General features: G+C 45.2%; 1 long non-coding RNA gene across 1 annotated transcript; it reads right to left on the reverse strand.

The window, feature by feature from the left end:
- Positions 1-1,510: 1,510 nt before the first annotated feature.
- On the reverse strand, positions 1,511-5,128 carry LOC124681025. The gene is made up of 5 exons (XR_006995676.1): positions 4,382-5,128; positions 3,224-3,284; positions 2,588-2,711; positions 2,155-2,198; positions 1,511-1,701 (listed from the first exon to the last, which is right to left on the reverse strand). It is a non-coding gene; the product is annotated as an uncharacterized LOC124681025 (long non-coding RNA).
- Positions 5,129-11,920: the final 6,792 nt, after the last annotated feature.

An 11,920-nucleotide genomic window follows, 5' to 3' on the forward strand; every position in this document is an offset into this window, starting at 1 on the left:
GGCAGGTGGCTGTGTATGATCAGTGAGTATGTTAAGTGCATTGAGTTCTTCCCTGACTCCAAACTTGAAGGCGATCTTCTGGAAATCTCTATCATAGTTATCAGAACGAGAAAAACTTCCGTGAACAGTTATTGTTGTCCCGTTATTGCTTGGCATCTTCAGATTCAAATACGCGTATTGAGGAACTGCCATAAATTTGGCAAACGCTGGCCTGCCGAGAATGGCATGGTACTGTGATTCCCAATCTACCACCTCGAACTCGAGTTTCTCCTTCCTGAAGTTGATGGGTGTGCCGAAGACAACGTCCAACGAAATCTTGCCAAGGGGATATGCGGGTCGGGACGAGATGATGTCGTGGAAGCCAGTGTTAGATTCTTTTAACATATCGGTTGTCAATCCCATTTCTTTTGTTGTGCTTGCAAACAAAATATTTAGACCACTTCCTCCATCCATGAACATTTTGCTAATATTGTATCCTCTAATCTGCGCTTCAAGGACTAGGGCAGCGTGCCGGGCCTTGGGACGGCTATCGGATGATCTGCCCTGCTGAACATGATGTTCGGATCTGGCCAATCGATATAGTTGGGTACTGATGCCATAGCCACATCTGCAAACTTTATCTCCCGCGAAAACTTCTTGGACTCCCTTTTTGAAACGGTGGTTTTGTGAATCATGTTCGCTTGCCCTCGAGATGCAGGGTAGACTTTGGTAGGTATGTAGATATCTTCATATGGCACATACTGCTGTTGTTGAGGATAATCGTAAGCGGTCGTTCTTCCTTCCGCCGAACGCACCTTTGCTTCCGAACCGGACCCTAGCTCTTCGCATAGCTTCTGAATATAAAGGAACTGCCGGCAATCTTTAAGTAGATGCGTAGCCTTCTCACACTACAAGAAATCTGTTGACTTGCGACCCTCCATATTGGTCGTTGAAAGGTCGTTGTCCACCATCTGTGACCACGCCGTGACCAATAACTGTTGGTCGCCAGTTGAGCGTCACTGACGGCGCACGGCGACCTTCTTATTTAAATGGTCGTAATCCTCTACGACCAAAATGGATGGTCGTAGATTCTACGACCAAAATGTTGGTCACGGGCTAGCCTGCCCAATCCACGTCAGATCCAACGTGGCAAATCCTACGTGGCAGATCGGTGACCAAACCAAATGGTCGTGCATCGAAATCAGCCCAGTCCAGTTCAATGCTTTAGATGGGCCTAGTCCAACAATTCAGCCTATATGTAATTTTTTTCCATATCATTTTTTTCTGTTACATGGGCCAAGCCCAATATTTAAGCTCTTTTATTTTTAGGCCACGACCATTTTGGCACTACAGGTTCAGTTTTCTCTTTTGCACACGATGGTTACACTAATCAGATTGCTCCTAGTTGTCAGGTTCCACGTAGAAATGGTTCGCAATAGATTTTTCACTCGTTTACACTTTTTTATCAAGAATATTCAATCAAATTGATTCCAGAAGTGATTCATTCCAAAAAAAAATCAGAACTAAGGTAGTTACAGACTCACAACACAAATTCAAAAGAGTTTACAGCAACACGTTTAGAACAGAAATCAATAACAGTTATACACAGGCAGCAAAACATGCAGACCATATCAACTGAAACGGTGCTGCACTATCTTCATTCTTCAGGCATCCTTTTATCCTTTGTCACAGCGGCTGCCTCCAAAGCGTTCACATCCTCAACTATTTTCCAACAGATAAATGACATTAAGACAACAAAGAGAGTTAAAATGGCAGGAAGCTAATTCACCACAAACTTCAAAAAAAGGACGGTGTCAAATGGCAGCAAGATAATTCAAGTGTTTTTCTTTCTGCGCATTTTTCTGAACTTAAAAACAGTCTGCACCATATTTCAGATACAAGAGCACATCAATTATGCCTCTGGTGGAAGAAAATTGTTGTAGATAGACTGCACATAAGACATAGATACAGAGAGGTGAGCAATCAGATGGCCTCATTATAAGCACTACAGCAGCTTGACAACAGAATATCTCGTTTAGACCCTTCCTACGTTTGTTTACTTTATGCAGTTGCAAGGACAAGTAAATGGGGTGATTCAGTTGATTGTTCACATGCTGCGCAAACACGAATACAAAAGAGCAAATACTACATATGTTCAGTTACTAATTTAGTTACCTTGGCATGCTATGATTGAGTCCTTCACGAACCAGGACCATCACCTGCATAAATTGTTTCATTTACCATCACTGAAAGATCAGAAGCAGGCAAAATAGGCTGTTTGCATAAAAGGTACAATGCCAAAAGAATCTCGGTTGCATATAAGATGCTACGAGAAATACAAAACCACATAACAACCAACTCACCATCTGTGGCCATGCACTTGGTGCTTATTTTACATGAAGTTCCTCCTTACATCTTACACTAAACTCAACAAGAACTAAAGCATCACTACACAAAACTCACAAAAAATGAAGCTCAGGTGGACAAAGCATTATTTTAAGTTATATGTGCATATGAAATTATCGTGATAAATAGCAAATTATTGATAAACAGCGACTATCAATCCATAAAAAAATGGGATGCAGAAGAGACAGGAAGGTAATATTACCCTGGAGGCAGACACAATTCTGGGCCTCCTTGCGGAAGACGTCAAGGCCGGTGTAGTATCCCTTGGCCCTAGGCGGAAGATCTGGCCAAAGGGTCCCAAGCATGAGAGTGCCATCTTCGGGTTCCTACAACAAGATTCCAGTTTCAACAGATGCAGCGCATTAGAGGAGGTTGAGCAAGAAACATCAGTAAAATATGTAGCATGATCATAAGACAGTACAATATATTTATTGTGTGGGTGTATAATAAATCCTCTTGCAAGTTAGAAGCTGCAAAAATCTTTATTTGGGCTTAGTGAAGTAATTGCACAACCAATTTAGACAGAAGAGAAGCCTTGTCCATGTCTATCCTTCAAATTATAAGTGTATTGGGGTCAGATGGACCATTCTATCTCATATCATTTACACTTAAATTTACCACTTCACACTTTACTTTAAATTATTTTGTAAGTATGTCTCACAAGGTTTAATTACTGCCATTTTTTCAATACAGATTAAATTACTACCTCATCACCCTAATCTTCTCTATAAATAGGCAATGCTAAATCGCTTACATAGGAATAGGTAAAAAATACCATACACAGGAAAAGGTAATCAGCATATGTATAGTGTCTAAGACATTACAGAAGTGACTTTACCTAATCCAATCGCTTGCTGTCCAGAAGCAGGCCATATATCCTAAGCAGCACGCATGTGCACCTGCGTCAATTAGAAGCACTACAACTCAGCAACTGAGACAAATATCTGCATCAATCAATCGGTCTAGCAATGCAATATATAAGCCCAGCTACAATAGATATAATCCTTTGATAAAAAAAAACCATGCATGCAAAGATGCTAAAACTGAAAGAGCAGGATAACTCCTTTTGATTATATCCTCATGTATATCGTGCACTTCTAGTTCATATATGGACAAATATGCGAGTAAAACACAATCAGTAAGCATAAAACTAAACTGCAAGTTAAACACAATCAGTACACTTTTTTGAACGTTGCCTCCTCCTACACCACCCGGAAACAAGGAACCCTATCAAACTACTATAAACTCAAGTACAAAGAAATACAGTACAAGTCTATGTAAGAAACAAATTATCATCTGAATTCAACATACTAGCAGTAAACTAACCACCACATACTGCAGCTAGATCTGTGTGTGTATCAAATTCTAGATAAATTGCCCCAACACATAGTGGAGCTAATTCCTAGACATAGTGGAGTCGATTCATCACATAGTGAAGCTAATTCAAGACATAGTGGAGTTGATTAATCAAACTTCAGTAGCAAAGACTGATACTAATCGCTAGAAAATAAAAATTAGACCATGTTCACACAATATCAAGTAAATTGCAACGACTCTAGTGAAACAATATTTAGTAATATAATTTATGGCTAGCTTCGTGACTACCTCTCGTTGCTTGGTATGTGAGACATCTCGCCTAGTAGCTACTCCCTCCGTTCTGAAATAGTCTACATTCTAGCCTCAAAATTTGTTCTGAAATACTCTACATTCTAGCTTTTAGTCAACAACAACACTGAAAACGAGGTGGTTTTACTCTCTTTATTGGATGTTGTTATTTTCAATGTAGCTTGGATTGGTTGTTCAAATATCTAAGTAGTAATAATAAATGCACTACTAATTTGTCTCATTTTTTCTAGAATGTAGACTAAATCAGAACGGAGGGAGTATGTATGTTCTGGCAGTCGTGAAAGTATACTAGACGCACAAATTTTCTATTCACATGCACATCTAGTGATATCCCAAAGGCCAAAAATCCATAAATTACCAAGAAAATTACCTGAGGTAGATCCGTTGATGGGGAAGTTTGCGTACAAGATCCTCACGGCGTCGCCCTATGTGCCGGCCAGGAAGCTACACCATCCGCTGTAGCCGAGGTCCGAGAAGCCGTATACGTGCAGGGTTACACCTGCAGAAAGAGATTAAGAGAGAAAAAAGAGTTAGAAAGAAAGAAAGAAACCGAGAGTGGAAGAAGGGTAAAAGTGAGATGCGGCATGGCTGGGTGAAGTCGTGGTCCGGCGACCACATGGCCAGATCCGGCGACCACATGGCCAGATCTGGCGACCCCGAGGCCAGCTCTGGCGATCCCGCAGTCAGATCCGTCGGCTTCTTGGATTGGTTCACCGCAGGATCTCACGCGCGCCGACCACGGCGAGGCCGTCCATCCACGGGTCACGCTGGACGGCTAGTTTAAAATCCTCGTCGACGAAGGGCAGCGCCTCGTTGTCTCCAGATCAGACACGGAGGAGGGACGGAGGCCAGGCAGTGAAGAGTACACCATGGCGGCGCGGTGGTGGGGTGAAGGACGCGCGGTGGTAGGGGAAGGCCGTGGTGGAGTGGCGGTGGGGGATAGCCATAAACGTGCAGCGGGAGAGAGCGTGGTCGAGGAGAGGCCAGAGTAGTAGCATTCCGCTCGCTGAGTGGTGGTAGGGGGTGAAGGAAGGGCGAGCTCGGGAGCGCCGCCCCAAAAGCTTGGGTGAACGAGGGCCGGGTGGGTCGTGGCGGCGGATAGGGTTGTGTTGTGTCTTGGGATGTAGAAATGGCATGTTGGAGAGCGAGGCTGGCGCCCGCCAGATGAAAATGAAGGGGATTTTAGGGTAATACGAATTGCGCTTGGAAGTGAAAATTCGATACGCGCGCAGACACCCCGCGCTGGGAACCAAAAGTTTCCTCCGCACTAGTTTACACCTCACTCTATATAATTGAAACTGACTGCAGCTGGGACCCTCCTCTCTATGCCATGGGAACCAAAAGGCCCACGGTTCATGCCATGGAGTTTGTTCAGAACGGTAGTTTATTGTCTACAAGAATAGTACTAGTGGTAAACTTTTTGCAATAACAACTTTGCCTAATTTGAGATGAATTATATGTAAAAAACTAAATCTTTTGCCATAGAGTATTTTTTGTACAAAATAATAGTGTCATAAATATTTGTGAAATATCTATGTTTGCTTCTATATGTTTTACAGGTGACATTTACAAAACAAAATTCATATTTAGAGATCATAAAAAACCGCTTATGAATGCAAGTATGGTTCATCCTCTAAGATATAAAACACCACAATTTTTCAGGGTCAATTGCAAGTAGAAAGACACAATACGTTACCGCGCCGAAGCAACACCAATTCTTGCCAAAAAAAATGTAGTTGGGCTTAAGGTGGAATGTGTTGCGTGCTTTTGAATTGCCATCCAGCAACGAAGCTTGTCCCAACACTTTGCCCATCCTGAAGTCCCTCTCCTCTATATGACAGTCTGCATAGTTTGTTCAAATAACTCTATATTGTGCACATGTGTGCATCTTGGGATAGTAAAAATCTTGATGCTGGGAATTAGCAGTCATGACAATTTAAATTAGTCGTAATCGGCTAGAATTAAGGTCATGGACCGTATTGTTTTCTCTATGACCAATTCAAGTAAGGAAATTATGAACTTTATGACCAGAATTGTCGTAGAAAATTAGGGTTTGGACCCTCCCAAACGGCTAACGACCAATTGATGTGAAATTGTCATAGAGTTAAGACCAATTTATTCGTGGTCATTGTAAGAAGGTCACTAGTTAACATATTTCTTGTAGTGTCAATGTTGTCTTTTGGGTCAATGTAAGTATGGAAGTAACACGGAGCGACAAGCTGTTCCGCAGCTAGCAGGTAAGGTGCACGGCTGTGATTTTTGTTTAATTGCGCATTGTAACATCCTTCGCCACACTGACGAAGGTGACTTGCAGCTCGTCCATCTGCTTCACAACAAAGATCCCTTCTTCTCTTCCGTTGCTTCTGTATGCTACCGAAATTTCTTCGACTGTTTCATTTGCTCTTACCAGACGAATACGGCAAACCCACTGGAGCTATCGGTGGGACAACGATTTTTGGAGTCGAAGTCCTTAACGAGCCTGGTGTACCTAAAACTGGAAGTCGAAGGAACCCTCAAGAATCAACGATGAAGTGGACACCGCCAAACGTTGCGTCCATGCCGCCACGTAACTCCGAAGGAGTTGGACGCAGCGTTTCGATGCGCGGAGTGAACTCGAAGGATCCGCAGCAAACCGAATTCTTCAGGCTTGAAGGTGTTGGAGATGCCAACACGAAAGTTGTTGATGTGACTGGAGCAGCCGATGACGCGCTTTGTGCCGACAGTTTCCCCACAGACGGCGCCAATTGACGAGGGTGCTCCCCGGCAATGCCCACCTTTAGGGGCTTAGGGTTAACGGAATCCTACAGGCTGACACGAGACATCGGATACCAAACAGACAGGAGGACAGATTTACCCAGGTTCGGGGCCCTCGATGAGGTAAAACCCTTACTTCATGCTTGTCTAATCTTGATTTTCGAATATATCGGGTTACAATGGGGTAGCCGAAGGCTGTGGTTGTTGATCTCGTCGAGAGGCTAAGATTCTAAGGACCTAGCTCTAGACTTGCGGTAAATCTATCTGTTGTAGTTGTGTTTTTTCGGCAGACCCTCTCCTGGCCCTTATATTGCAGGCCAGGTCTCGAGAGTTCTGTTCGGGTGCGACTAGGTTACAAAGAGTTCTACTTCTAATCTTTCCTTCTTTAACGTCGTCTTGCCTTGTTCATCAAGAATCCTTCTTCAGGTGAATCTCTTTTCCTGGAACTGACGTATTGGCCCACCTTGGTTATGGGGCAATCTTCATGGGCCCCTGGTTGGGCCGTCGGAGGTAGCATTAAGTTTGTTACCCGAAGGGTAATGCCCACATCAAAACGCGTGGAGAAGAACAAGATCTCCGGATGGGAGAGGTCCAAGATCTCCGCGCAGGACAAGCGGCTGCTCAAGAGGATGGGCCTGCTCAGCAAGGAGGTGATGAGGATGCTAGGGGATGAAAGTTCCCCTCATCCTCCTTCAGGTTTCCGGGTAACATTTGTCGATTTCCTCATCCGCGGCTTTTCCATTCATGTTCATGAGTTCCTTCGCGGCCTCCTTTTTATCTATGGGATTCAGCAGCACCAGCTGACCCCTAACTCTCTTCTCCACATATCTATCTTTGTCACCCTCTGTGAATGCTTCCTGGGCATCCACCCTCACTAGGGCATGTGGAAACGCATCTTTTACCTCCGCCGCAACAACTCGAAGAACACCATCTACAACGTAGGTGGTGTGTGCATCTGCGTCCGGCCAAAAGTCGGATATTTTGATGTGAAGTTTGCTGACTCCGTCCAAGGCTGGCGTAAGAAGTGGTTTTACGTCAAGGACGAATCTTCGGCTGCCCAAGATTATGTCATTGCTCCCTTTGATGCTTCCGGAGATATCCAGAGGCACAAGTCTTGGGACGTAGAGGCTACAGCCGAAGAAAAGGTAGCCACTGACGTGCCAATTGACGAGAGATTAACTTGGCAATGCCTACAGATTGTAGACTTACGGTTTTGTAAGAAGTTGAGGTCAAGTAGATCTCGAAGGTTCAGCCGACAAAGGTGCTCGACTCAAAGTTACGGTGGTTCTGGTAGCAAAGATTTTGATCCCTCGTTTCTCCCTCAACTCCCCTTTAGATAGGAGTTGGAGCTGAGGCTTTTCGTATCGTACAAGTTACAAATTACTCGAGGCGCATTGGGCCTTTCCTATGTTGGTACGAGATTCCTAGTACAACTCTACTTTCCTTATCCGAAGATCTCTGGCTCTGGGCCTCCAAAACTTCGGGTCCGTGGGCTTCATGTCCTCTTTATATAACCAATGTACTTTATTCAACATGCCTGCTAGACGTACCTATGTCAAACTGTGAATGTGGCACTTCCTGAACCAATCATTGCTTTGTTACTCCTGGTTATGGTCATAACATCTTCCTTTCTCTTATTAAGTGTTTAGAAGTATTTCGTTTCCCTTAAATTTGTGTTAGTGGTAGCGCTATCCACTAAAAGAAATTCTTCTTCCATCGGATTATTTCCCGTGAAATTTATAAAAACAGAAAGACCATATTTTAGAATAAATTTATTGTATTCATGTAATTGTATACATAGTATTTATATTTTAAATCTCAAATATAAATACATGACAATATTATGTCTAATTCACACAATACAATACATATAATCTGAAAGACCTTATTATACTTATTGTTATACAATATATAACATGTTGTGCTATTTAAATGGCTAAATGTCATTAATTATTTATGGAGATTAATTGAGTTCTCCAAAAATATATTGGGTATAATCCACAAGCATATCTTCATCGAGGATGATGTTTCCCTTTCGCTTGAATTATTCAATATCACATTGAGAAGGACCAGCTTGATGACCCGGATACTCTTTCCCATCTCGCCTCTCTCTCCTATATCCCCTTGAGAGTCGACGCCCGTTCTCCAGCCCCTCTCCTCTCTCTCTTTCTGGCGGCTCTGCCGGTCGGAGTAGAGGGGAGAGAGGGTGTCCGGCCCTTCTGTACATAGTAGCTAGGTCTAGTGTTGGCGAGGTGCCAGTAGATGGGAGTAGGGCACCGGTGATTTTGGGCAAGATCTGGTGTAGCCTGATGGGATTTCTTCCTCTCCAATGGCAGGAATGGGTGGAAGGCGTCTTCTATCCAGGGATCTCCATGAATAAGCCCATCGTTCTCCATATCTGCAGTGTTGTGGTGCTGCTTCTCCTTCTCCTGGCCGGCCGTGGAGGCGAGGGAGAGAAGGAGTACAGTGATGCAGTAGGTGGAGCTGAAGGATGGCGGGGGTTCTCCTCTGATTTGGTGCGGTGGCGCGGCACCAATCGGTCTTCAAAGAAGCCCTCTGCAGTTCTTCCGAGGTGGAAGACTGTTGAGTTTGCTTCCGTGATGGGCCCTCTCGATAAGCGTTGTTGTGGTCTTCTCCAAGGTCATTGTGCTGTCTCTGCTCTCTTGGCCGGCCGTGGTGGCGGGGGAGAGGATCTTGGCAGCATGGTGCATCTTCAAGTTCGACGATAGCTTCGGGAGATTTCGGAATCTGTTCTCCCTTCGGCGGTTCCTCAGCGACGGCGTGGTGTCCCGCCGCTATCTTCGGCCAGAAGACTGGCCCCGCCGTGCTCGGTAGTGGTTGCTGCTGTAGCGTTCTCTTCCTCTAGCGGAGGATCTTCTCCAGCTTTGGTGTGGCCGTTCAAGCTCCCTCTCTTCCAAGTGGTATCGTCCCCGACAAGAGGTGGAGTGGCGGCATCTGGAGGCTGCTCATCGCCGGCGTGCTCCAAGGACTTGATTGCGTTTCTGCAATCTTTTTTAGGGTGTTCCATGTTCAAGTGCGGGGCCTCGTTGTAATTTCCTTTCCTTGTAAGGTCCGTTACACAAATGTACACCCACCGCCATAATACAGATTCCAGGCCTTCGAGGCCTTTCCTGTTTCAAAAAAAAAGGACCAGCTTGAGGGTTGTCTTGTATGGCATTAAAGTGAGCTTGAACTTTATTTCCGTGAATTTTCTCCCCTTTTCCTCCATACTTCATGAATAGATCCACGAGGTGCGTGGGAATATGACATTTGTTAGCACGATGATTTGCACATCCACACCTTTCACAAACTTGAGAGTTACCATTTTGAACATTTTTCTTCAAATGACCTTGCCCCTTAGATTGACCATTGTTGGTCTTTTGACCATTGTTTTTCTTCCACTTTCGGTCAAATTTTTGTAAGATCTAGTTAAAAATTTATTAGTAAAATAAGCATTATCATGTGCTTCAGGGATCGTATGCACCCATCGAGCGAGCATTGTAATATTTATGAGAAGTTCATCATGCTTCTTGGCATGAAGTAATGTGTATATAAGGTCATCATACTTTTTTGTATTTGTGTTGACGATATTGTTGTTGCAATATCCTCATCGAGGGGTGGAAGGTACATAAGGTTTTCTCTACTAAGTATTCATCCAAAACTTTCTTAGTGCCAAATCTCACTTTGGACTTAACCTATGCACGGCAGAGTTATATGCAACAACAGACTTAAAGTCCTGGAATCCATTCTTTATTGTGATGATAACGGTGAAAAGAAATAGAGATTGAAGATGAATGAGTAATCTTTATTGAGTGTTAACGTATATAGGTTTTGAGGCGCTTTATACTGCCGGTTACAAGTACTAGTGCCTTTTCGGAAAGACACGACAACACTAGGATTCTAACTTCTAAGTGGATTATTCCATAAAATATTGGGAAAAAATGGGGAGAATATAATAGCCGACCCTGACCCCGCGTCGCTCCCGCACGGGGCAACACGGGAAAAGCCTAGCCGCCACCGCCGGGCTCCCCTTTCCGGCCACATCCCGTCGTTGTTGCCGCCCCCTCCATCTCCTTACGGCGCGGTGATGGTGGCGCCCTTACCGCCGAAGGCTATGGGGGCGAGCTACCGTGGAGGCATGGATGTGTGGTGGAGGTCTTCGTGCTGGGCTTGTTGGAGGCGCTAGTCGCCGGCGCAACGTCGGGGCGAGTTGGGCGCCGTGGTGGCGGTCCCGGGATCTCGCGATGGAGGAGGCGGCCGCTGTGGCTACGCGGGCAGCACGATGGTCGGATCCCGGCTCCGTGCCTGCCATGGCGTTGGTCGGGGGTGACCCCGTAGGTTGCGGTTCCGGTGGTGGCCGGTGAGTCCTCTGTGCCCCTCCTTCCGATGGCTCATGACCTTCTTCGGTTTTGGGGCTGGCGGCGGACAGCTCGTCGGTGGCGGCTTCCTCTTTCCGCCAATGAGGTCGGCCGGCGGGCGGCGGCGAGGGGGTCTGCCGTTCTGCCTAATAAAGGTGGTTGTCCTTGGGTTCCTCTCGCACCAAGTGAAGATCGGTCGGAAGCTTCTTTCCACTGGGCTGGTTGTATTGACGTGTTCCCGAAGATCCTGTCGGCGAAATTCATTGTGCGATCAATGCCTGAAGATTGCTGGATTGAGTGTTTTCGGTCGGGCGCACCCATGTTTTTTTTATCAGACCGTTTGGTTTTAGAGGGAGCGTTTCGAAGCTCTGATGGCTGTTAATATCATGGAGCTCGATTTCTTTCCATAGTGTTGGTGGAGAAGGTCACAAAAGCCGAGATCAGTGGAAGAGCAATGGTGGTCGGATCTTGGTGGTGAGGTGGAATTGGCTTGGAGTTTCGTGACTTCAAACAATGACTTGTATGTGGGGTCGACTGCACAGGAGAAGTTCAGAGTTCTATCTCTCAGGGCGAAAGTCCAATGTCTGGCCTTAATTGGTTGTGCCTGGCAATGTTTTTGTTGAAGGCATTGTTTTGAGAGGGAGGACTTTCTTCAGGGTGAAAACCTAAGATCTATGATCGGGCGACGACATAGTTTGGGCACTGTTTTTTTCTTAGAGGCGTCGCTTATGGAGAAATTGATCTTCTGGTGTTGTCTTGGTGGTGTCAGTGTCGTTGTTTCAAGTTCTCGATCTCTA

This window comes from Lolium rigidum, chromosome 1 (genome assembly GCF_022539505.1).
Source record: "Lolium rigidum isolate FL_2022 chromosome 1, APGP_CSIRO_Lrig_0.1, whole genome shotgun sequence".
NCBI lineage: Eukaryota > Viridiplantae > Streptophyta > Magnoliopsida > Poales > Poaceae > Lolium > Lolium rigidum.